This window comes from Heteronotia binoei, chromosome 3, assembly GCF_032191835.1.
Source record: "Heteronotia binoei isolate CCM8104 ecotype False Entrance Well chromosome 3, APGP_CSIRO_Hbin_v1, whole genome shotgun sequence".
Lineage (NCBI taxonomy): Eukaryota > Metazoa > Chordata > Lepidosauria > Squamata > Gekkonidae > Heteronotia > Heteronotia binoei.
Window position 1 is genome coordinate 100,540,396 of NC_083225.1, and position 27,569 is coordinate 100,567,964.

Below are 27,569 nucleotides of genomic sequence, written 5' to 3' on the forward strand. Positions count from 1 at the left end.
TTGAGGTGGCAGGTTTTAGCAGAAGCAAGAGGGTCTTCCAAAGGCAGAGGGGTAGCTACATTGATTCGTAAGGATACTAAGGTGCAGGACATTGCACTAAGGTGCAAGATAAGGAAGGTAGATACCTGTTAGTTAAGTTTAAGCTGGAAGCCATAAAAATCACTATAGTAAATGTTTATGCACCAAATAAAAGACAAAGGAAATTCTTAAACTTGGTTTTTAAGAAGATACAACAGTTTTCAGAGGGCGAACTAATTGTAGTGGGTGATTTAAATACGGACATAACCAAGAACAATAGTATTAAGCTAAGAGATTGGGGCTTGAAGGACGCTCATGAGTTTACCGACACGAGACCCAGCCCGACACACATTTCTAGTAGACATAAAACAGCATCCCGCTTAGATTATATAATTTTGGAAAACAATAATAATATGGCGGTTAAAGAGATTAAGACCCATCCAATTTTGATTTCTGACCATACCCCTATAAGTATAGAATTAGAACTAAAACTTCCCTCGACAAACAGACCTTGGAGGTATAACAACCTGGTAATGGCAAAAGAAGAGGATAGGGAATACTTAATGACACAGTTAAAATTATATTTTAGGGAAAATAGAGGCACTGTGTCAACTAATATATTATGGGACGCTGCTAAAGCGGTAATAAGGGGCCATTTGGTTAGGAAAGAAAAAGACATAAAAAGAGAATGGTATAAAAAAAGGCAAACAAAACTTAATGAATTGGAGGAGTTACAAAAAGAAATAATGGGAAAGTGTAATCCTAGCTTACAGATTAGAATTAAAGAGATTCAAAAACAGTTGGAGGCCCTAGATATGGCAACAATGTGGAAAAAGGAAATAATGGTTAGGAACGACTTCCAGAGGAATAGTATTAATACAGCAAAAAGGTTAGCCAATTATTTGAAAGTTAAAAAGGCAAAACAATCAATTAGAAGTATAAAAATTAATAATAATACAACTCAAAACTCTAAGGAAATCACTAAGGCATTTGAGGACTTCTATAAAAAGTTATATATGAAAAAGAATATAACGGAGGTGTGGGACGCACCTAAGCTAATCATAGAGGAGGAAGCGAAAGCCTCACTGGGAGCTGGATTACACTCCAAGAGATAAAGGAAGTAATAAAAGCGCTCAAAAAAGGTAAATCACCAGGGCTGGATGGCTTTACTTCTGACTTTTATAAAGAAATGGTAGAAATTATAGCACCCGAATTGCAGGTAGTTTTTAACAAAGTCTTGGAAGGAAAGAAAGCCCCGGACTCATGGAAGGAAACAGAAATAATTTTGATATTAAAGCCCCAGAAAGACCCGGAAGAAGTAGGTTCGTATAGGCCCATTAGTTTACTAAATCAAGATTATAAAATTTTGCTAAGGTTTTAGCAAATAGACTTAAGAGAGGTATTCCGTCAATTATAAAAGGGGACCAATACGGTTTTATTGAGGGTAGATCTATTGCTCATCCCATTAGAAATATCTTAAATGTACTGCACCATGGCCAAAAGAAAAAAATAGCTCTGTTAAAGTTGGATGTTTACAAAGCCTTTGATACTCTCTCACATGAATTCTTGTGGCAAATATTAAAGATAGGTTTAGAGGAACGGTTCTTACAGGCCATACAGGAAATATACAAAGGTCGTAAGGCAAAAGTTAGAGTCAACACCGACCATTCACAAGCGTTTCCAATTCAAGGGGGGGTAAGACAAGGCTGTCCACTATCCCTGCTCATATTTATAATAGCTATAGAACAATTAGCAGAGTGAATTAGGAATGCGGGGAGAATAGAGGGGTATAAGTCAGGTAATGAAGAAATGAAAATTAATTTATTTGCGGATGATATCATAGTAATTATGTCAAACCCCAAAGAAGGAGTTAAAGAGATTAAGATAATGTTAGATGATTTTGAAAAGTGTTCAGGGCTAGGAGTGAATATGGCAAAATCAAATTCTATACGTTAATGTTAATAGAGAGGAAAAACAGGAAATAAATAGGATTACGAATATAGGAATGGGGGCCAAGAGACTTAAATACCTAGGGATAGTCCTGCAAAAAAATATGGACAAAATGATAAATGAGAACTATGGTAAAATATGGAAGAAAATAGAGAGAGATATGAATAAATGGAATCATAAAATACTAGGGATATCAACTAGAATAAGATCCCTTAAAATGTTCTTGATGCCAAAGTTAATGTATTTATTCCAAACGTTGCCCTTAGGTTTGAGGAAAAATCAAATTGAACAATGGAATAAAGCAATTAAAGTGTGGATTTTTAATAATAAAAACTGTAGGTTTCATAAGAGAATTCTATACAACCTTAAATGAGAATTAGGTTGGGGAATCCCAGATTTAAGTAAATATTATGAGGCCTTCCAACTAAGAGCGTTACTAGAACTGAGTGAGGATAAGGTACAGAAGTGGATTAATTTCGAGAATGCAGTTAACAGTGGTATTGGAAGATTTGGTATTTTTTCCACAGTGTCGACAAAAGACCTAAAATTAGCCATAGGGCCCAGAAGAGCATCATTAGAAACCTGGATGAAATGGTACCCACAGTGGCTAGGAAAGGTTTCAAGATGGACCCCCCTAGAAGCTATTGTTAAGGAGGTGCATGCTATAAAATGGTGGGAAAGGCTTAAAAACAAAGGCTATTATAGAGTGGGCGATATGTTTAGGGGTGGTAAACTAAAACCTTTACAGGAAATTACAGAAGATTTAGGTAATCAATACTGGTTAAACATAGCAGGCTTACATAAGATAGTTAAGAAGATCAGTGAAAAGGGAGAGCTTTGGTTAGACGCTCCAATGGAAGAGATATATAAAGTAATGGCCAAACAAAGGAAGGGTCTAGTGGGGTTACTATACAGAAAAATGATTTCAAATAAAGATAAAATAATAGTACATTTACAAAAGATTTGGAGTCATGAAGGTCAGTTAACAGAGAGGTTGGCTGGGAAAATCTTGGAAGGACTAGAAGGGATTAAAGTAATCAAATTTAAAGAACTGGAATATAAATTTTTCACAAAATGGTACAAAACACCCGCACAAATAGCCAATATATTCCCAGGAATGAGTTCCAAGTGCTGGCACTGCAAACAATTTAAGGGTTGGTTTGCACATATGTGGTGGGAGTGTGAAGAGGTTAAACCCTTCTGGGGGGAAATTATTGAATTTATTAGAAAAGTCTGCAATGTACCATTAACCATTGGCTTTAATATGATGTTGTTAAGCACAATAGGAAGTCTGGCACTAAGTAGACCCACTCAAAACCTTGTCAAGGCAATGATACTAGCGGGGAAGGCGGTCATCGCTTTGGGGTGGAAAGATAAAAGTAAATGGTCAATAGAAATCTGGCACAACTATTTGTTTGATTACATACAGTCTGACATCGTGGCAACAATCAACAAGGATTCCACGTGGGAAGATAAAGTCAAGGAAATCGAGACCAGATGGAACCCTTATTTAGAATGGATCTCAGGAGAAACAAGGAAGGACATTCAGTGGAAGATCAAGTCTTTGTGCCCTTGGCTGAGGGGGAAAGACTAAGAGAAGATGGGGAGGGTTGGGGGGGGGGGAAGGGTTATTTGTAATTCCAACATTCATATGTTGTAATGGTCAATTTTACAAGAGTCAATAAAACATAAAAATATTTATAAAAAAAAAAAACCTCCTTGCAGCAGGAAGTTAGTCTCTTTTCCTTGGGTACTGAAGCCATGAGTGCTTACCTCCACCAAGGAGGCAGCCATTGGCTGGCCTGGACAACTGATGGCAGCTTCAAAGTAAGGACAACTCTGTAGAGATCTGTAACTTCTTAAAGTTAAAGAGTGTCCTATATTTTAACATCTGATAGAGACACAGGATTTTGCTTTTCCCATTTCTGTTGTATTGACTGCTCAATCTAGTGCTGTGCTAAAAGTAGGGTTATGAATATTTTCTTTTTAATAAATACTGTATAACTTTTAATGCTGGTGGTGGTTTTCTGTACCACAGACCTCCACCATCTCACACATGCTATTCTAAAAGGAGTGGCAGGGAAAAGGAAGCAGTTGGCAAGTGCCTATTCCTCCAGTCCTGCACAAGGCAGTGAACTGTCCTCATGGTCACCAGGTGTTGGGCAATGGAAGACACAGAATCAAGGCCTCAGAACTTGGAAGGAAGACTTGGAGTCCTGACCCTCCCAGCAGGCAATTCCATACAAAGGTCAGGTGGTGGTGGCAAGCTACCCAAGAGTGGAAGAAAAGCCTCTCCAGGTGTTGAGAAAAACCTAGGAGGGCGAGGCAGAATAAGAGCCTGCAGGCCAGAGCAAGTAAGTTCTGCCACAGAGGTAAAAGTAACAACGAACAAATCAGATGTTATTTCTCCTCAGAATCCACTTAAGAAGTGTGACATGTGCATGTTTTTTTTCCAGTTTCAAAACAAGTTTATTACAAATAACAACATGGTGATACAAAAAAAGACAAAATAAAACATAACAATCACAAGATAACATAAATAACATGAACAACGAGCAAAAACACCCACCACCATCCCACCTAATAACAATCACACTACAAACTCCTCACTCATACGAGGAGCGTTCGGGGTCCGTCAATTTACAAGTCTATTACTCCAACTCTAGACCTTTACCTTTCACCCAAAGATAAACTGGATTCCATGTCTCATTACATTGTTGTATATTACCCTCTGGTAATCTTGTGGTCAACGTATCCATCTCTGCGGCTTCCAATAGTTTTGCAATAAATTCTTCCCTATTTGGTATTTGGGGTGTCTTCCAATATTTAGCATAAAGGATTCTTGCTATGGTGACAATATACAATAATACTTTATTGGTGGCCTTAGGCAGATTGTTTCTACAGATACCCAAAAGGTACAGTTCTGGAGTATGCAATAAGTTTATTTTAAGAATTTTTTGAATCCATATACTAACCAAAGCCCAGTATTTTTTGGCATGATCGCATTGCCACCAAATGTGGTACATAGAACCTTTGCTTTTTTTACACTTCCAGCATTGGTTGGTATAGTCTGGATAAATCTTTGCTAGCCGTACCGGGGTAAGGTACCAACGATATACCATCTTATATAAGTTCTCTTTATAGGCTGCAGATCTTGTCAGTTTAAGATTTTTTCCCCATATTTTATCCCATTCTTCTAGTTCTATATTATAGCCAAAGTCTTTTAGCCAATTTATCCAAGCTTCTTTCACTACTTCACCTTGCATTTTATCTTTTAGCAGCCATTTATATACATTAGAGATAAGTTTTTGGTTCGTTTGCAGTAGTTGGTCCAACTCTTTTAAATTTGATTTTTTCGGGAAACCTTTTTCTTTATCTATTTGATATTTTGTCTTAATTTGGTATTGCAACCAGCAATCCAGTTTACCAATTTCCTCCGATTTCAAGTTATTTTGGTTATCCAATAAATTTCCATACGCATTAGTACTTTCCCACCTAAAGAGGTTCGGATGAGTGGAGGCTTCTATAGGCGATAACCATAAAGGAGTATATACATACTTACTCCTGATCTCAAGCCACACCCTTAATAAAGATTTTCTTATTTCATGCCTAAGAAAGAGACTACCTTTAAGTGGGTTTTGGTACCAAATATAGTTGTGCCAGCCCCTCTCTAATCCTGCCCCTTCAATGACCAACAACCTCTTATTCTCTAAAGTAAGCCAATCCTTAAGCCATGCAATGCAACATGCTTTATGATATAAGTTCCAGTCTGGAAGTGAGAAACCTCCTCTAGATTTACAATCTTGTAAAACTTTTAGCTTGATTCTGGGCTTCTTGCCCTGCCAAATAAATTCCAAAATCATTTTGTTAAGTTGACAAAAAAATATCTTTGGCTGAATAATTGGGATCATCTGAAAAAGAAACAAGAATCTGGGTAACACATTCATTTTAATCGTTGCCACCCTGCCCAAAAGCGTGATTTGTAAGTCTGTCCATCTACCTAAATCGGATCGAATTTCTTTTAAAACTTTTTCATAATTATCACGATAAAGATCTTTTAAGTCATTTGTAAATTGGATTCCTAGGTATCTTATTTTCTTTTTGCATTTGAAGCCAGATTTTGTTTCTGGTTGTCTAATTTGCTCTTTATTCATATTTTTTGTAAGAAATTTCGTTTTTTGCATGTTGACTTTAAAACCCGATACTTCACTGTATTGATTTAATCTTTCCTTTAATTGCTCAATCGATGATATTGGTTCTTCCAAGATACATAGTAGATCGTCCGCAAAGGCTTGTATCTTGAATTCTTCATTCTTAATTTTAGTGCCTTTGATCATATTGTCGTCTCTTATTTTTTTGTTAAAAATTCTAAAGTTACGATAAAGAGTAGAGGGGATAGGGGGCATCCTTGCCTGGTACCTTGTTCTATTTTAATTAGTTCCGTTCTGGTTCCATTGAAATTTACTCTTGCATTTTGTTTTGTGTAGATAGCTTTTACTAATTGGCCAAATTTGCATAATGTTACATGCCACCAACATTCCTTATGTTACTTTACACCCCTATAGATACACTCATTTTCTGGTCCTCTTTATTCCACATCTGTGCACACTAATATCCAGAGAGGTCTAAATCAGATAAGGAACGAAAAGGAAACACCAAGTAGGGAGATCACAAACACTTACTACTTGATTGTGAGACAGCACTTAAGTTTTCATGCTCTGATTGGCTACAACAATTTTTCTTGCTCCAATAACCAATAAAGATTTAAGCATGGAAAGTATTTATTCCATCACCACATGTGGAAGGGCTGGTGCTGAAAAATGTATGTCAACTATATAATGATGATAATGTGACATTTGTCAATCAGATTTATTTTATTTACATTACATTATTTATAGTCTGCCTTTCTCAATGGCACTCAAGGCAGATTATAAAGAATAAATCAGTACAATCAACAGAGTCAGATATCTAAAAGACAATACAATAGGGATTTGACTTGTGGAGATCTGGAAAACCAACCGGAAGTGAAGCACAGAAGAATCATTAATCAGACGCATCAAACAAAAGTAAATCACATAGTAGGAGCCTACTTATAGCAACAGATAGTACAAACTATACAGTCCAGAGTCCCCAACCCTCCTCTAGGCCTTTCTCTGAACCACACTGTTATAGTGCAGCTCAATTACCTGTGCAAAACCCCCTCTGAATTATTCAGTTCAGCTTTGCATAACTTGCAGAAAGCCAGGACGATGGGGGTCTTCCTGACCTCATCAAACGTGCACAGTATAATATCCACAACAGCAAATAAATCAGAATCAATGTTATCCACATAGGATGCTGTGACAGACTGTCAAGGGTTAATGCCTAGCAGAGGGTCATGGGGTGGGCGGAGCCATACACATTCTTGGGGGTAGCAAGAGTCTGAATATAGCAAGCCAAGTTGAGAGATCAGTTTAAAAGTCAAGAGCCAAGAAAGATTTTACTGAGGGGCTGTCCAAAACACATAGTCGAGAAGTCCAAAGGTACAACCAATTTCCCCAAATCCTTCTCTATACACAGACCAGGAATTATATCTCCTAAATAGAAGCAATTTCTCTTTTCAGCTTGAATGGGGATCCTCTCACTCTTTTTGCCTTCATCGCATTCTACAATTAGTGCTTAACTGACTCTTCTTCAACTGTCATTTCTTGACTCTCTCCACAGAATTCCATTTGTCACTCAAAGGTTCTTAGACTCTGCTAGGCATTAACACTTGACAGACCATCAGAGATGCCTTATATCAATGCCTTGTAATGGTTCACTCCTAAACGGAGCTGAAACAGGCAAACATATCAACATTGGTAGCCCTGAAAATATGCAGTGGTTATTGGACAACTAAGAACTCAACCTTGTAATCCCTGATGTCAGACTTGCACATAAGTAATATTTTGTGGATGCTAAAAAGGATGTGGAAAGCATCAGTGCAAGTGTAAGAAAAAGCAGTATCGTATGTACCCCGAGCTACAAATGCAATTAAGTAGAATGGATTTTGGCATAACAAAAAAGACAAGTGTATGCAAGGCAAATTTTGAGCAGTTATAAAGGAAAATTTGTCTATGACCTTGTATCTTTAGTACAGTATCCTTTAAAAAGTTACATTTGTGTTTACAATAACATAAATTTACTTATGATCTTCTAAATCCTTTCATAATTCCACACGGAATGAAATTTGCAAGAAATAAACTGTAGTTAACAAGCAGACTATAGGTGGTTGATTTAATAATTTGATATCCTAAAAACCTACCAGCTGAGCAATTTTAAACAAAAAAAAAGTTGCCCTAATTTGTACAAGTACATATTAAATATTTCTTAAACAGTTTTAAAAGTTCACCTTATTGCAGGAATGCATGGCAGTCAAACCATGGGGCATATAAAACAGCACAATTTTTCATTAATCAAAACCCTGTTATGCCATGACCTGGATAGCCCAGGCAAGTCCATTCTTGGAAACTAAGCAGGGCCAACCCCGGCATGTACTTGGAAGAGATACTGTGAGGAAAAACCCCTGATAGAACATCGTAGTCACCAACTTGGTTGCCAGAGCACCTGGAGAAGTAGCTCACACACGTCTGGCCAGAGAGTGTGAGAAAACCTATCCAGGAGCAAAAGGGACTTATGCAGTACTAGCCGCCATAACGCTATGAAGGCACTTGAGACCGGTACAAGAGTGCCCACCAGGAGAACAGATGGCTTCCCGTCGTTCTATATGACGTCCAACTCGGCCATGGAGCAGAGGAGGTTGCACCGCCAGGAACTATCCAGGCGAACGGTTTTGAAGCGCTGACCATGGAATCCACTGTGGAGGGCTAACACCACACGCAGCTATCTTCCTACCATTCCAGCTAAGCAAACGGCTCACGTACTCGCCAGATGTCACCTGTGACTGCAGGCAATCAACCCACTCCAGGTGTGGACAACTGTCCAGCTGCCACTGTCTTTGTCCAGCGAAACCTTAGACAAAACACTGGTGACAATAGAAGATTGAAGAAGAGGAAGAACATCTTCATCTGGAGCCAAGTGTCTTTTTACCGACTGGGTGTTACCTTAGATAACAATTTGGCCATCTATTGTCATCACCTCTGTCTAGTTCAAAACACTCCCATGTACCTCCACCCCAGTGATTTCCCCCATTTTCCTCTGTACTGTCACCTTGGAGCACCCCCACCCTGGTCCATTTCAACCTGAAAGTTCACTCAGGTAACCAGGACCCAAGCCTGTTCATTGGTCCGTTATGGGCATCCAATTAGGTGCCATCAATGAACTTTCTATTTGCTATTGCAGTAGTCCAGCCCTTATGGTCACTGCAAAGCCTCCCCTTTTTGGGAGGTCATGCATCAGCTGACCACCTTCCTCCTCCCTCGTACCTTCCATCCCCTAAGGGCTCAAGATAGTCCTTATAACCTGGGGACTAGCTACCCACAGGTGTGCTTCTAGCGGTATCCCAATTCCGCTGTCTAGATCCATCCCCAATTCTAGGCCAAGTTTCGGGTCCCCTCTCCCACTTCCTCGCTCATCGCCATTGGAGCCTTCCTTGAAGACTACGATCGGTAAATATCACCTGTTCATCTACCCATGTGTTTCTCTATCTCTCTCTCTAATTTTCTTAGGACTGCATGTATGATTTTATGAGTATTTTGATCTTGTGTGTGTGATCTATAATTTTCTGGAATAAATTTTAATTGTTTTTATTTAAATTAGTGTCCTTGGCATATTTGAGCAATAGTTTCTGGACGTGGAGCCTGGACGTGGAGACTCTTGTTCCTTTTAAAGTCAAGTGCTCACCTGTCAATTCCCCAACCTCGGTTTTGAGGGTATTTCGGCTTACAATACCTCCAAGGAACACCAGGGCCAGGATGCAGAGGCAGGCAATCAAGTCATGTCTCTGAAACATCTTAGCCCCGACAGCAGTCACCAGATGTCACCATTACTTCCAGGCATGCGAGCATGCCCCCCCCCCACACACACACAAAAGAAAAATTTTGTTATCACTCATCCCCCCACCATACCTTCAACCTCCCAATTTTCCAGTCTCTTTACAGAATCCTGCCTTTGGTCAACCTAAATTTTATCATTATGAAAACCAAACATGAAAGAACAGATTGCCATTACAGTTTGCCACCTGAATGGTTTTATTTACAGTTCAGCCTCCTTTCTAGTCAACAACAGTTATTTATTTACAAGTATTAATATTAATTAATATTCCAATCCAAAGGCTGAAAGCTTACTATCAAAACAAACGAATATCTGTATAGGGCCCAAAGTTCAATTGCATAATATATTCACAGTCTCACAGTAGGAAAGTTTGCTGTACTCTCAAATGACTTGCTGCTTGCTTTTCACTTCTTTCAAACCTACAGATGTATTATGGAATCTTTGCAGCCAGCTGTTCTAGATTAAAGAATATGAAAACCCTATATGACATTCCAAGACCCAATATGTCCAAGGCCCATGTGCTACACTCTTTTGATTCTGCTTGTGCACTGTGGTCTTACACATTTCACAGGTACTCAGAATGTTGTACAGATCACCACTACTTTAACTATTTTCTCACTTTGATGCACAGAAACAAATGCCTCATAATGCAAAAAAGAGAGCATCGACCACACTTGATGCTTGCAGAATTTTTAAAAGAATATGTTGTCAGCTGGTCTGGAGAAAAATGCCCTGTCTTTTTAATAGAGGTGGGAAATGTTTCATGGCATAAATAACATCATTTGGTAAATAACATGCCATTGAGTCACTGGAAACTTTAGCACCAGGAGACAGAGTAGAATAAAGACATTCTCTGACTATTTCAGCAAAGCTTAGGCTTCAGTTTCTATAGGGACATATGCCACAAGGTACAGATTCAAGCTAGGGATGGGCATGAACTGAACCACAACCATGGTTCAAGCACAAAATGGACTGGTTTGTGATTCCCAAACCAGGGGTTCAGGAGAACGTGCCTCCCACAAACCCTCCCCAAACCTCCATGGAGTTTTGTGAGGTTCAGGGACAGTTTGTGCGGACTCTTAAATACCTTCAGATCTCGACCACAAGTCAGCTTCAAAAGGCATTTAAATGCCATCAGAGACTACCATTGCCCCCTGTGACGGTAATGAACAGGTTAACAAGAAAACTAAGGACACATAGAGCCTGCGTCAGATGGTCTGAGGGTGGGGGCCAGTGTGCTCGGAACTCTCAGAGGTGATTGACAGCTAACGGCTAAGGGCAGTTAGTGTCAGACAGAGTCTGAGAGAGACCGCTGAAGAGAGCAGTTGGTCTGAGAAGGAGCTGAGACAGGAGCTGAGGAGAGTCTTCGAGAGAAGCAAAGCTCACTGTTCACTCTATAAAGACAGCCAAGGGGCTGTGTGTGACTAGAGAAGAGTCACAACAAAAGACCTGAGAGGTCACAGACACAGAGACACTTCTCTTAAGAGCTAAAGAGGTGGTTGAGGGAAAGATGTGGGTCTAGAAGTCTGAAGGGCTGGGAGAAGAGACACCAGTCAACTTAAGGGACTTGGCACATTATACCCAAGAGGCCAACCTAGAATAGTGTTGGAGAGTGAAATCTGTATGATCTGTGAAACCTGAGAGACCTAAGTGAATTTGATATTATAAAGCCTGAACTACGAAGAAACTGTTAACTGCTTGAGATACAATATAGCCCATGTATATATTTCCCATTCCCCAGTTGAAGACGGTGTGTGTACGTTAATAAATTTCTGTGGTTTACTTTAAAGTTCTCTGGTGCCAGTATATTGGGAAAACTATCAAAGCTGCTGTGGTCCCCTACAAACTGAGTGTATATCCATCTGAAAGCAAAACAAAAACCCCGAAGAGACTAGTAGTGAGAAATCCATATTACACCCACCCCTTGAGTTTCATAGTCGTGAGGTAAAATTCTAAAGGAAGAACTGAGGCTGAAGAGGGGCTGGGGTAGCCATAAGCCGCATATAGAAGCGATCCAGTGAGACCGCGAGGCGCGTTGTTATACCCCCCCTTCAGAGCTTACTGAGGATGGGACAAATCATGAACCAGTTCATCCAATGGAGGATTGTGTTGGAGGTTTTTCCATTTTCCCAGTTCGTGCCCATTTCCTAATTCAAACTGCACTATATTTATTTTAATGCTATTATAATTTTCTATGTTTCTTGAGGAAGACTTAGTGTTGTTGGCTGGTGTACTTATTGATATACACCTAATAAACTTTAGTGGCAGCATAACAGATTTGAAAATCCAATTTTAACATCTAAGAATGTTGTACCTGATACAAAAGAAAAGTGACTAGTTACTGGACTGAATGGCTTAGTCAAGAAAAACCAAATTCTAGGGTTCTGAACATTTACCACTGCAACTTTAAAAGGGAGGACTACACCAAAAATCAGAAAGAATACTGAAGACAAAGATGATAAAGCAAAATTGCACTGCAACAGAAAATTCCCAATGTGTTATGCAGATCTTCTTCAGCAGAATACATTAGATATTATGTCTCCTTCTTAGAAGACACAAACCATCCTGATATGTAGTTTCTCTTATCCAGTGAATCAATAAATAAATTCCCCAAAGATGATCTCCAAAACTCACTCGGAATTTTCTGTTAAACCATTCATTGGTTTAACTTCAACATTTCCCCTAGTATCTAGCATGTATAATGTGTGAAACAAACCCTTATTGGAGTAGATTTTTAGCTTCAAAGACCTTACCCATACTTGTTATGAAAAAGCATGGTAGAGAACTGCAATTATTTTTTTCTACAAAATATCAGATTCTAGGTGTATAGAATTATTAAATGTCTGAAGAAAAACTGGAGGCTGTCCTCAGTGAAGTAATATGTAGAGTACTGCAGTTTTATATGGCAGCCCATGCTTGTAAAGTTTCCCTACTTGTGAAGACTCAAAATGAAATATTTCCTTATGCTTACAGGAGTTATAATTCTGCAGTTTCTTCAGTCACAGAGAAACAAAGCATAGTTACTCAACAACAAAGCTCTATAATAAACCATAGATAAATCACTGCTTTACCAACAAATACGTCTTTTTTCATTTAAAAAATTTAATATATTTATGAGAAAGGAATGTCTGCTATTAGAATAGCAATCCATAGAATATGTGATGGATTTTATCTAAAAAAGAATTAAATACAAGCTTCCATCTTATGTGCAGAAGAGTGTGCCATGCTAATATGCAATCATTTTACTACAAATCAATGTACCACAAAAGTGTTTGCCAAAATGCTACAAATAAACAAAGTGGCACCAGATAATGTTCTAGCATGGGGCTACTGTGCACATTTAAACCCATTGTGTTCAAAGATTTAGAAACACGTCTTTCTTCATAGGAAGGCCCATCATTTCAGCAGCAAAAAAGTCTTTTTGTGTGTGCCTTGTTTCTGGAGAAAGCGGCAGAAGGAGAAGCTCAAAAAGACAGGTTGCTTACTTGTAACTGTAGATCTTCGACTGGTCATCTGTGCATTCACACTCATGGGATAATGCGCCTGCGCCAATCCCCGAATCGGTACCTAAAAAGCCTGGGATTTTTTCGCGCTCGGCGCCAGCGGGCATGCGCAGGAGTCCAAATGCGCATGCTCACCAGTGCCAGAGCGAGGATCCCGCCAGTTCCTTCCTGACCTACTGGGAGAATGTCAGCAGTGGGGAAGGAGGGCGGGTAGTGTGAATGCACAGATGACCACTCAAAGATCTACAGTTACAGGTAAGCAACCTGTCTATCTTCTTCGTGGTCTCTGTGCTTCACACTCATGGGAGATTAGCAAGCAAGACATACCTGGAGGCGGGAAGATGGTCAACCAGAAGAAACAGCTTGCAGCACCGCAGTTCCCAAATGAGTCCTCTGTTGAGCATGCACGTCCAGCACGTAGTGCTTCATAAAGGCATGCGGAGAGGACCAGGTGGCAGCCTTGCAAACGTCCGTCAGAGACACGCCTTTCAAGAACGCCACTGACGTCGCCATCGCCCTTGTAGAGTGTCCGTGAATAGGCCCAGGTAACGGCTTCTTAGCCAACAAATAATACAGTTTAATAGTCTCAGTGAGCCATTTTGAGAGCCTCTGAGACAAAATCCTGGAACCTAACTTAGGAGCAGCGTAAGAAACAAAAAGCTGCTTGTCCTTGCGAAAACTCTTGGAATGACTCAAATAAAACAATAAAGCACGCTTTACATCTAAAGCGTGCAACCTACGTTCCTCATCCAAGGAAGGTGTAGGATGAAAAGTGGGCAGCCAAACTTCTAGATTGAGGTGGAACTGAGAAACCACCTTGGGGAGAAAAGAAATGTCAGGAGCTAACAAAACTCCAGCCTCCTGAAAAACAAGATACGGGTAATCACAACGCATGCCGTGAGCTCCCCCACACGACGTGCTGATGTGATGGCTACCAAAAATGCAGTCTTCCATGAAAAAGCTGTAACGAACACATGGCCATCGGCTCAAAAGGGCGATGAGTCAGCCTGTCCAACACCAAAGTCAAATCCCACAACTGTGGGGGCGATCTCGATGGGGGATGAAGCCTAAGCAAACCCTTCAAAAACCTCTTAGAATGAGGGTGTGCAAAAACAGAATATCCCTCCACTGGTTCATGGAACGCAGATATTGGTGCCAAAAAAACCTTGATGGAGGAAAAAGCAAGGCCAGCATCCACTAGAGATAACAAAAACTCAAAAATTTCCGACAATCCCACCCTTTGGGGTAAAACTGAAGGATCAACTAAGAACTGAAGGAACTTCCGCCATTTCCTATCATAGGAAGCGCGGGTGGAAAGTTTCCTGCTATTCAGGAAGACGTGCTGGACTCTGCTAGAAAACCCACAGGGTTGATAAGCCACGCTGTCAGGTTCAGGTGGGGCACGTTGTGATGGAGTACATGACCGCCCTGAGCTGACAGAAGGTCCCGCTCCGCCGGGAACTGGTAGAAGACCCCCCCCTCGCCAGTTGGAGCAGAATCAGGAACCAGTTCTGACGAGGCCACCAGGGAGTCACCAGGATGCAGCATGGTCTCTCTCTTGCGATTTTGACAGAGATGGAAACAGATAAAGAAAACGACCTTCCCACGGAAACAGCAGACCGTCTCCCAATGACTCTGAATTCGCACCCCCTCTGGAGCAAAACAGAGGACACTTCCTGTTTTCGGCTGTAGCAAAGACATCCACCTGAGGATACCCTCAGAGCTGAAACACAGGTTGGAGAAAGCGCCAATGCAGTTCCCACTCGTGCGGGGAAGCTGCACCCCTGCTGAGGGAGTCTGCTCGCAAGCTGAGGACCCCTGGGAGATGTGCAACCTTCACGATGTCGTAGTCCAGGCACTCTGACCACAGGTTCAGTGCCAACGCACAGAGCCGTTGAGAGACTGTCCCTCCCTGCCTGTTGATGTAGCACAGGGCAGTGGTATTGTCCGTTAGCAGAGCAACAATCTTCCCTGCCACCAAGGGGCGGAAAGAACATAGAGCAAAATGGACTGCCAGCAGTTCTAAATAATTTATGTGGCAGTGAGTTAATTTCAGAGGCCAAGGGCCCCCCACACACAGACCATCCATGTGGGCCCCCCAACCCCAGAAGGATGCATCTGTTGTGATAGTCACAGAAGGTGCAGAGAGATGGAAGGGAGCTCCCTGACAAATGTTGCTCTTTGACTTCCACCATTGTAGGGTTTGAAGAGTCACCGGTGAAATGGTAAACCTCTTTCGAGGTGAGTCTCTCAATGGTCGAAACTGATGAAGAAACCAGAGTTGTAGGCCTCTCATCCTCAGCTTTGCGAAGAGTAGCACGCTTGTCGTCGCCGCCATCAGCCCCAGCATCCGCTGCAGCTGCTGCGCCATGCCCCACTGTCGACTTTGCAGAAGTTATACAAGGTTGATAATGTCCATCGCTCTCTGCTGAGGCAGGAACGCACGATGCAGGTTCGTATCCAGCAAAGCCCCTATGAACTGAACTGTCCTTGATGGAGTAAGGTGTGATTTCTCCAAATTGACCTGCAAACCCAAGGTGTTGAGAAGACGTAAAGTGATGGCAATGTGGGTTGACAAACTCTCCTTTGATTCCGCCACAAGGAGCCAGTCATCGATGTATGGAAAGACGACTATCCCTTGAAGACGGCGATGGGCAGCCACAACGCTCATCATCTTCGTGAATACCTGAGGTGCAGTGGACAGACCGAACGGAAGAGCCTTGAACTGGAAGTGCTGAGAACCTACTGCAAACCGAAGGAAACGCCTGAACGCCGGATGGATGCTGACGTGGAAGTAGGCATCCTTGAGGTCCAGAGTTGCCATCCAGTCCCCTTGGTTGATGAGGGGGAGGATCGTTTGCAGAGTGAACATTCTGAACTTCTGGTACAGAATAAATTTGTTCAGACTCCAAAGATCTATGATTGGTCTTAAACCCCCGTCCCATTTGGGAACCAGGAAGTAACGAGAGTAGAACCCTCCCATCCTGGCCTCCATTGGAACCCTCTCTATGGCTTGTTTCTGTAGGAGATTGTTCACCTCCGCCAGCAGAAGTGGGAAAGGGGGTTTGGTAATTACCACGGATTGGTTTGGAATCTGAGCAAAATCTATTTTGTAGCCTTCTGCTACAATGGAAAGTGCCCACCTGTCGGTAGTGATGGAGTTCCAGGCTGACAGGAAGGGGCGGAGGTGGATGGAAGAAGAAGAAGAAGTGGGGACAATGATGCGTGCTACGAGAAAGTCAAAGGCCCTGCTTTTGAGGGCGAGTGCCCTTGGATTTGCTGGTGGTTTGAGCCGAAGCGTAACAATTTCTGTTGTTCCCCCTGTATGGGGACCTACCCTCAGGTTAAGTCGAGTGAGGTCTCCATTGTTGTTCCGGGGAAAACTTCTGGTACTGTTCCTTTGACCAAGGCTTGTGCCACTGCTTCTGCTTCGCAGCTCTGGAAGATGCCTGCACGCCCAGGTTCCTGGAAGTTTTTATGCACTTGTCCATTTCCTGAAGCGTACTGTCAGTGGTGGAACTGAACAAGCCCTCGCCCTCAAAGGGCAGATCTTCCACAAATGCCCCGGTGTCTTGCTGGAGGGCTGTGGATCGAAGCCATGAGTGGCAGCGGAGGCAAACAGCAGAGGTGATAGTCTTTGCTGAGACATCGACCATATGCTTTGCTGCAGCCAATTGCTGTTTGGCTACAGCAAAGCCCTCCTCCTGCAACTTCTTTGCAGCCGATCTCTTCTCTTCACTCAGGGAAGACAGAAGGGGGGTAAGTTGTTCCCATACCAAGTATTGATATCAAGTCATGCATGCAGCATAGTTAGATACCTTTACTCTGAGGGCCCCAGCCGAATAGAATTTTCTCCCAACGGTGTCCAGCTTCTTTCCCTCCTTATCTGGTGGAGAAGAGTGGGTTTTTCAGGCCTTCGATGAGGAAGAAACGACCACCGAATTAGGCTTTGGATGGGTGAAGAGAAACTCTGCTCCCAACTCTTGGACCAGGTACATATGGTCCAGCCTCCTCGATGACACCGGTGTCAACGCTGGCTTTGCCCAAGGCTCCTTCATGGCTTGAAGAATGACCTTCGTCACCAGTAGGGCAACCACTGTAGACGTGTCCCGTTGCATAATGTCAAACACGGTGTTGTCTACAACAGGTTGCGGTTGGGTCACCAGAAGCGAAAGGGAGAGTGCCATCCTCTTCACCAGGTCCCCATACGATATCAGATCCTCCAAAGGTGTGATAGGAAGATCCTCAGCCGTATGAAACACAGGCAAAGGCTCCAAGGCCCGATCCGGCTCGTCAGTACCGCCCTCAGAGCCCGATGATGAAGACTCTCTGCGCAGGGAGTGTTCCGAGAGCACCAGCGTTGACTCTCTCACAGGCGACCGAATCGATACCGACGACCAAGGTTGGACTTCTTCCACCACCACTCCGCGTCTGTCGGGTGGGACGGAGATCGATGCCGAAGGACGCCATCTGGAATGCTGAGAGAGCCGGGACATATGGGACGCCTCGGACTGCTGGTCCCAGTCTACAAACTTCCGTGGAGGATACCATTGGTACGGTGGATAGGGATAGGCATATGGAGGCCATTGACGCTTTTCCCATGATGGAGGTGGCGGGAAGCGACGAGCTACCGCAGTCGGCTCCAACTCTCTCTGACCCCTCGCCTGATCCATTGGTGCCAAAAAATCCATCGGCGTTGGCACCTCCACCTCTGAGACCGAGTCGCTCTTGCTGCGACGCCTGGATCCCGAAGAATGGGAGCGTTGAGTGAGGTCGATCTCTTGCTCTGATGCCAATAGGCGCAGCTGCGAAGCACTGCCTCTCGACACTGAAGGGCTACGACGCAGAGAAGCCAAGATCTTCCTTGGAGGAGCGGTCGATGTTGAAGCATCGCGCGAAGGGGTGCGGGATGATCTCTCCTTCGATTTCAGCTTCTTCAGCGCGGATGATCGGGTCCCCGAATCATCCCGACGCTTCTTAGCTGGAGTGTCCACAGACCCTTCAGAGGGCCATTTAATAAAACGCCCGTGCTCGACCGGCATCTCGGTCCTGATCGGCGAAGCCTCAGCCGATGTGACCGCCGGAGCCTCGGCCTCTCCCATCGGTACCGACGGGCCCGATGCCATTTTCTGAGGACGAAGTGCTGACTTGACTAGCGCCGCTGAAAGCCTCGCCGCTCGATTCTTCCGAGTTTGCTTGGAGAAACTCAGGCAATGGGTGCAAGAATCAACGCGATGTCCCTCGCCCAAACAGAGAAGACAGAGGGAATGGCCGTCGGGGGGGCAATCTTCTTCCCACAGGAGCGGCACCTCTTTAAAAAACCCCAGCGTCTTTCCATAGACGCCCAGGAAAAAACCCAACTAGGAAAATCTCTGAGGGGAAAAACAGGGGAGAAAACTAAGCCCCGAAGGGCAAGTCCAACAAACTCTTTTTTTTTAAACAACAACACTAACTATCTTAACTACTAGCTAACTAACTACACTAAGAAAATAACAAACGGGCTATGTACAATAGGCAAAAGCAATCCAAAATTACTTTACTGACCAGGGACACGAAAGGAGAGCCCCTCAGCGCAGTGGTCAGAAAGGAACTGGCAGGATCCTCGCTCCGGCACTGGTGAGCATGCGCATTGGGATGCCTGCGCATGCCCACTGGCACCGAGCGCGAAAAAATCCCAGGCTTTTTCGGTACCGATTCGGGGATCGGCGAAGGCGCTCTATCCCATGAGTGTGAAGCACAGAGACCACGAAAAAGATGCTAACATTTTATATTGTTTAGACTTGGGTTGTGCAGCACATACAGAAGGAACAGCTATCACCCTGGGCCCATCCCTACCACATGTTTACTTAGAAATAAGCCCTACTTAGTTCAACTAAGCTGTAATTATGAGCACAGTTAGAATCATAGAATAGTAGAGTTGGAAAAGACATCCAGGGTCATCTAGTCCAACCCCATACACAATGCAGGAAATTCACAAATACCTCCTCCCTATACACACACCCAGTGACCCCTGCTCCATGCCCAGAAGATGGCAAAAGAAAAAAAAAACCCTGGCAAATCTGGTCTGGAGAAAAAATGCTGCCTGACCCCAAAGTGGCAAATAGCATTTCCCTGGGAGCATAAGAAGGGGTCACAAGAACCAAGCACTGGTGCAACTGTTGATTTAATTTCAACACACTGGTTCTGGTCTGACCTTCTGGCGCAACAGAAAACAACTCCACAGCATCCTATATATGACAGCCCTTCAAAGACTTGAAGATGGAGATCATATCGCTTCTCAGTTGTCTCCTCTCCAGGCTGAACATACCCAGCTCCTTCAACCTTTCCTTGTAGGACTTGGTGTCCAGACTCCTCAACATCTTTGTTGCCCTCCTCCAGACACATTCCAACTTTTCTATAGCCTTCTTAAATTGTGGTGCTCAAAACTGAAGACTATGCTCTAGGTGAGATCTAGCCAGATCAGAGTAAAGCAATACCATCATTTCACATGACCTGGACACTATACTTCTGTTGATACAGCCCAAAATCTCATATGCCTTTTTAGCTACCACATCACAGTTACTTGAGAGAAAGTTGCACTGAACCTATGGGATTTAACTCTGAGAAAACCTATTTAGGATGGCAATATACATATGTTTTGCAGGTAGCAGACAGTCTTCAATTTGGTAAATTTGTCATATTTAGCATGCATAATGTTGAAGCCAATCGGTACTTCTAACCAGTTCCAGGGAGCGACATCAATGTATTCTATTATCCTAACAACTTGGAACCAAAGTCCCTGAAAGACTGTCTCCTCCCATATTGTTCAGCCCACTAGTGAGGCTCTGTCTCTTTACCCCTGCTCCCTGTGCCTCACCTTCAGAGGTGAGGGAGATGGTGACTACAGACAGAGCATTTTGAGATGGCATCTCACCTTAGGAATGTCCTCCCACTGAGGCTCTTCCTTTACTTTCTTTTAGGCGGCAGGCTATAATACATCTTTTTATTCAGGCTTTTAAATAGATGTTTCATCTTATCAAGGTTTTAATGGTCTGCTTCTGTTTTAAGGATAGGTTTTATGCTGCTTGTGTTTTAATGACTGGTGTTTTAATACTGTAGTTTTTAACTAAGGCACCTCAAGCAGAACTCTGAAGAGGGGGCATAGAAATATTCTAAATAAATTAATATTCCTTTGAGCCCTAAACATAGCATTGCCAGCTCTAGGCTGGGAAATACCTGGAGGTTTGGGGGGCGGAGCCTGGAGAGAATGATGAACATATGAACATATGAACATATGAAGCTGCCTTATACTGAATCAGACCCTTGGTCCATCAAAGTCAGTACTGTCTTCTCAGACTGGCAGCGGCTCTCCAGGGTCTCAAGCTGAGGTTTTTCACACCTATTTGCCTGGACCCTTTTTTGGAGATGCCAGGGATTGAACCTGGGACCTTCTGTTTCCCAAGCAGATGCTCTACCACTGAGCCACCGTCCCTCCCCTGAGGGAGGTGCCATACCCTCCACCTTCCAAAGCAGCCATTTTCTCCAGGCGAACTGATCTCTGTCATTTGGAAACCAGTTGTAGCTCTGGAAAATTTCCAACTATCACCAGGAGTCTAGCAGCTCTACCCAGACAGTTTGCAAAGATTACAGCATTTCTCATCCAACAGCACAGTAAAAAGCACCACATTTTGCCTCTGATTTTGCACTATGTAACAAGAGTCCTTCTTTAAACTGATATTAGAATTGCTTTTCCAAACTCTCTGCTGAACCAGTGTCAGTGACAGGGAACTGTCCTTTCTTCTGTTACTTAATTTTTTTGTTCTGTTCAATCTTCAGAAAGGAATAATAACTGGAAGAAAATTTGATGCTTCTAATCTGAAATGTATAAGATTACCATAATGTTATCCTGAACTTCTAAAGAGGCTGAGGAAATTCTCACTTTTTCAATTTTCTCCTCACATTTTTACATTTCTGTGATGTTGACTGAACTAAAGGAGAATGCATATAATGCTATGAGTCCAGACAGTTTCCCCTTTTAGTAATACAATAAGTACAAGGTCCAATTAGGTTAGAAATTATCATATTATTACAGATAATGCAATGGTAGGTTCACAGTCAGATAGCAGAAAATATCAGCTGGCTACCAAGCCCAGCCACAGATTGTGGATCTCTGCCCAATACTGACTCCATTTCATGCATGCCTATGGTTCTCAGAGTATGAGAGTTTGGATTTATCAGATAAAAATAGCATATGATTCTCCCTATTTCACCACTTAGACCAATTAAACTTTGAAATGCCATTTAGGGATGGGAGCATTGGCATTCCTAGATTACTCCACAGGCACATCTAAATTTCTGATTAATTAAAAAGGTAATTATTGTATAATTATGGGTCCATATAATAAGTAGGTATTACAAAAGCACAAATATCTCTCTATATATGTATATACTGTATAATTCCAACCTATGTTCCATGTAGGATGCAGAAGAACCAGACAAATCACACAATTTATACTGTAACACTACAAACAACATATTGTTTTTAATTAATGAACAGTACATACTACATGTTATGTATTTTATAAATTATTATGAACCTTTGGGGTCCTGCAAGGCTCCATCTTGTTCTCTGTTCTTTTTAACATCTACATGAAATTACTGGCTAAAGTCATCTAAAGATCTGGGCTGAACTGATACCAAGATGTAGATGACACTCAACTCTACCCGGCATTTCTGGCTAATCCTAACAGGCTGCAGAAACCATGAACAACAGCTACCTGGCAGCAGTTTTTGAATGGATGAGAACTAATAAACTGATGTTTAAATATAACAAGACAGAAGTGCTGCTGAAGAGCAGAACATCGCACCAAGTACTTAAAAGTGTCACCCACTGGGTTGCACTGCTCTGGAATGGTCTGTAGTTGTGGAGTGTTTTGAACTCATTGGACAAGTAGGTAGGAGCTGTGGCCAAGAGTGCCTTCTCATCAGCTTCAACTGGTTAGCAAGCTGGGGCCTTTCCAAGGTAGAAAAGATCTGGCCATTCAGGTAATCTACATCTAGATTAGATTACTGTGGTGCATATTAGTTGGGATTGCCCTTGAAAAGTGTTCAGAAACTTCAGTTGATGCAGAATGTTGCAACTAAGAGTGGGTCATTAAAGACCATATCACTCCAGTCTTGGCCCATCTATACTGGCCCCCAATTTGTTCCTAAGCACAATTCAATGTGCTGGCTTTGACCTTTGCAGTTCTATACAGTCTGGGACCAACCTACCTGAAGAACTACCTCTAACCACTATGGTCATTTTCTGAGTCCCTGCTCAGAATGTCACTGCCTTCTGTGATTGGGCAGGCAGCAACCTAGAAGAGATTCTTCCCAGTCATGGCACCAAAACTCTGGAACTCTCTCCTCAGGGAGACTTGTCCATTTCCTTCTTTTGCAGTCTTCCACCAATGGGTAAAGACTTCCTTATTTTGTCTGGTGTTCCCTCAATGATCCATCCTTCCTGGCCTGTTCTGAATTGTTTCTATGTTTTTTTAAATGTAAATTTTCATCTTGGTTTTAATTATGAGTTTTTGTTTGGTTTTAATGGTTTTTCAGATAAGTTTTTATATGGTATGTTTTTAATCTGTTAGTCACCTTGCTGGCCCTAATGAGGGCAGAAAGACACGGTATAAATTTCATAAATAAAATATAAGGATTAACCTCCTTTCTCAAGCATGGAGGTGACCTTAACAGCATCTTCTACTTTGAAGTGGGGTGACTGTCCCCAGACCAGAGAAATGCATTCCAATCTACCATTCCAAATTGTATTACATTCTACTATTCATTATATTACAATCTAGTATTCAAATCTGTTATTCAAATAAGAAATAAAATAAAATAAAGAGGACATATGGCCCTTCTGGGAAATTGGTGAGAATACATATGTAACAGGTAAATGAAGTTAGCATATGTAGTTAGATAAGAAACCAATATCCCTGTTAAGTCCTGGAGATTCCATTGTTTTGACCATTGTAATAACTTGCAACTCAACAGTTTCCCTTTCTAGTCTGTTCCTGAAGTTCCTTTGCAATAAAATAGCTACTTTGACATTACCCATTGAATGTCCTGGAAGGGTGAAGTGTTCTCCTACAGGTTTTGTAGCAGAAAAATAACAAGACATTGCTTGGTTTGAAATGAGGTATTTTACTTTGACATCAAAGCAGGTTCATTTGAGCATATAGGCTCCCCAAAATAATGAACCCCGGACCCCTCTCAAACCATCAGCTTTAAGCAAAAAGGAGTCTGCAGCCTGCCCCCTTACACATTTTCTGATTCACTTACCCCCTTCCCTTCTCCCTGGTAGTTCTCCAATGTCTGCTTATCTTTATTCAACAAGGAGCTTCCTTAAAGGAGTGTCTGCCACCAATATACATCTGTGACTCACACTCACTGAAGGCCTGCCTGGGTTCTTATCAACTTTCGGCAAGAAGCTTCTCTAGAGGGCCTCTTTATCAGTACACACCCATTTGAGCTGCCTGCTTTTCTAACAATTACAGCTCTTCAAATATTGCATCAGATATTCTCTTTGCTGTTAAAAGGCAAAACCATATTTTCAATTATTATTATTATAGAGGTGTTCATAATTATTCAGGGGTCCCTCTTCAGTTTCTCAATCTTGTGATTAAGGATACATCTTGATGTCAATTAAGGATACATTTGCCAATCAATCTCTAATTTTGACATATTTATTTCCTTCACTATGTTTCTCCCCCGAATTAAACCCAAACAAATGGTAACCATATAAATTATGCTTGTTATTCCTGTTTGCTCCTTGAATCTGTTAAGCATCTTAATTATGTTGCATGCTAATTTACTGCTCACCCTCTATCTATGTATGGACTGCTTAATTTCCATTTCATCGTATCTGAGGAAGTGTGTGTGCACACAAAAGCTTATACCTTGAATAAAACTTTAATGGTCTTAAAGATGCCACTAGACTCAAATTTTGTTCTGCTACTTCAGACAAACATGGCTACCCACCTGAATCTAGCTTTTCATTACAATGACTAACTTTACAGATACTTTATTGGTTCTGCTGCATCTTGTTTCCAGAAGACATGTATTTCCAAAGTGACTTAAATATGTCCGCATGACTATTTGTTGTTACAAACATTACCTGTGAAAGCTACAAGTTGTAGACAGGGTGATGCTTTTTAGCAGGAGACACAATTCTATAATATGCTTGTGTTTAATAATAAAAGAATTAAAAGACAAAAGCATATTTACATTGTTCAATAATGAAATTGTCTTATTAAAAATGGATTTTCATCTGGTACATTTAATCAGTGCTAGCTCAGCAAATGTACTTTATAATAACAAAAGGATTTTGGTAGCTTATAACTGCAAGTAATCTTCCTGTATGGACTATGGAGAAAGAATGGAAAGGAACCAATTTCCCTAGATCAGAAAGAATGTGGCAGTTTTTAAGGCCGATTCAGGAGCTTTGTAAAGTTTGCAAACTTTCCATACCAGATTTAAAATCAATGGAAGCCTTCACTGACTTCTCTCTGGTGAACATATCAAGAGGATTCCACTGTAAACTACCCGGCTGCCCTCCTAGCGAAGGTAACAACCTGCTGGATGTTTCCTCTCCTTCCCTAGGGCAATGTGAAGAGGCTCCAGCTAACTTCGACCAGGCAAAATGCATGCCTGCCAAGCGGAGGCACGCACCCTACCTTGACGAAGAGCGAGATGTCGTGCTCTTGCTTCTCTCCTCCCGAGGCCACAAATGAGAGGCCTCCACCTGGCGCCGCTTCCTCCTCTTCCCCTCCCCGCACGCCGTTGACCCCCGCAGCCGGCTCAGCTTCCCCTTCTGCAGGCTCCTCCTCGAGGGGCTTCCTGCGCTCCCCCTCCGTCAGAGGCTTCGCCACCCCGGGGCTGCTGCTGCTGGCTGACTCCCCCTCAAGCTGTGTCCCCGCTGCGCTTCCCTCGACGCCGACCTCTTCTGCCGCCTCCCCTCCTTCTCCCAGTCCATCTCGCCCGGCGGCGGCGCTTGTCTCCTCTCTAGCGCCTTCTCCCGGTCTGGGTGGTCTCGACGGGCTTTCTGCCCTCCTCGGCGGCTCTTCTGCTGCGGCAACCTCGGCTGCGGCCTCCTGTTCCCACCCCATCGTTGCCCCGCTCCACTTGCTGGGCTCTTCTCTCCCGCCGGCAGCCTCCGCCAGCTCTTGCTCAGTGCGCACTGCCTCCGAGGACTCCTCTGCTTCGGGAGGCCTCCCTCCGTCACCCACCTCTTCCTTCTCTCCGTCGGGCTCCTCTGGGGCTCCTCTGCCCTCGTCGACCTCTCCTTCCGAGCTGCCCTCCAGGCTGTGCCCCGCCGCTGTCCTGGGCTCGTCTAGCTCTTGGCGCGCTGCCGCGGGACTCCCCCGGCCCTCCTCTTCGCCCTCCGCTGTGGGGGTCGTCTGGCCTCCTGCGCTTTCAGTTGCCTCGGGGCTCCCCGCTTCCCGTTCAGGCGCTATGCTCAGCCCTCCGTCCTGCTCAGGGCAGGCGGCAGAAGTCTTCTCCGTCTCGCTCTCAGGGCTCAGAAGCTGTTCTTCGACTTCCCATTGGTGGCTGCCGGCGCTCGTTTCGGGGCTCCCAACTTCGCCGTCTTTTTGAATTTCTTCTTCAAGCGCGAGGCTGGAGGCTGCTGCGGTTAGCTCCTCCGCCGCCTCTTCCTCTTTCCCCTCGTCCTCCACCGCCTCGCCGCTCTCATTCCCGCCTTTTCCCAGCATCTCTTCGGCGTCCGGCGCCGGCGACCCCCTTGCCTCTGCCATGCTGACCTCTTCAAGGAAAGGGCTCACTGACTGCAGGTGACAGGCGCGCTCTCCGGACCACGGGCCCTGCTGCTGTTTGGCGGCTCCGCTGTGGGTCGGGTCAGCTCAGCTCGCGCTCTAGGGATGGCGGCGACACCGCCCCCTCGTCGCTCACCGTCGGATTAAGTCTGGGACTTGCTCAGCGCCAAGGGTCACATTCGACTCCCCGTCAGGGCGCACGCTGAGCTAGAGCGCGCATGCTCTCAAGCAACAGATGAAGCCACTGCCTTCACCTTTTCTTTCTCGATTAAGAGAGTATTTTACTCGCGGAGCTAAGGGGGAGGGGGAATAAAAGGATGGCGACATTAACCTGATGGTAGAAAACTGGAGGTGGAAAGTGAAGAGGATTCGAAGGAGGATATTACAGCAATGCCAAGGAAAGAGAGGAGAGAACAGGTGGCGAAAGGCTAAGACCAAAAGGGAGCAGATGGGCAAAACTAGGACACAGAGTTAGTGCAGCAACTCTTCTAGAGCTTTCTAAGCTATTCTTTCTTACCAAATGTTTCTCATGCCTTGTGAATGCTAGTATCACCCCTTCCCTGCCACCACCTTCGCTGAACGGTTTTGCCTAGTTCCACCAAGCTGAAGACAGAGGCAGCCATTTTCTCCTGGTAGAAACTGGGTTACAACGAATCCATGTGGCATGCTGTCATGGTGGGTTCAATATACTTACTTGCACAAACTCAGTTAACGCAAGTCTGTGCCCATTGTGCAACCTCCTTGGGGTAGCATTGTAATAACTGCAGTCAACACACCCAACCCACATTCAATCAAAATATGTGCTTTAGACTCATAATTGCAAAAGGAAAGATCTTTGCAATGCCAGACAGAACAGGGTAGCGGTAATTTAGTAACAAAGAGTGGGGGGTGCTCTTCTGTATAGGTGACTTCAGGTGCATATAGCACCAACTTGATAGTATGAATCACTTGTATGTTTACAGTACCGGCTGTGTTAGTGTGAAGGCATAGATTGCTGGCAAATGTAAGATTAGTGGAACAGCATTCATATTGCCGTTTTGGCATCTCAAACACTGATTACTGAGTCACTCAGTTTAACAGGGACTTTGTGATCATCTGAATGTTTGATAAATCTTTTAGCTGTACCTGTTTCAAACCTTTTTCATCTCTACCATCATAAATGCCAAACAGTATAATCTATCTCCCTGGGGAGATAGAGATGCAGATGGTGCATTACTAAGAAGAATACACGTGCTACAAGACAATGAGGTGCAATAAAAGATGCAACTCCAGGCTCTGAAACAAAGAAGGGTTTCTTCTTCAAAAAGTGAAATGCAGTCAGAACCATAGACTA

General features: G+C 43.3%; 1 protein-coding gene across 1 annotated transcript in view; it reads right to left on the minus strand.

Moving 5' to 3' along the window:
• CLIC6 (chloride intracellular channel 6) overlaps window positions 1–25,286 on the minus strand; it is a 46,978-nt gene extending 21,692 nt beyond the window's left edge. Inside the window, exon 1 of the mRNA XM_060235133.1 lies at window positions 25,142–25,286. The gene's annotated coding sequence lies outside the window, so the exon portion shown is untranslated. The remainder of the gene's footprint in view (window positions 1–25,141) is intronic.
• Window positions 25,287–27,569: the final 2,283 nt, after the last annotated feature.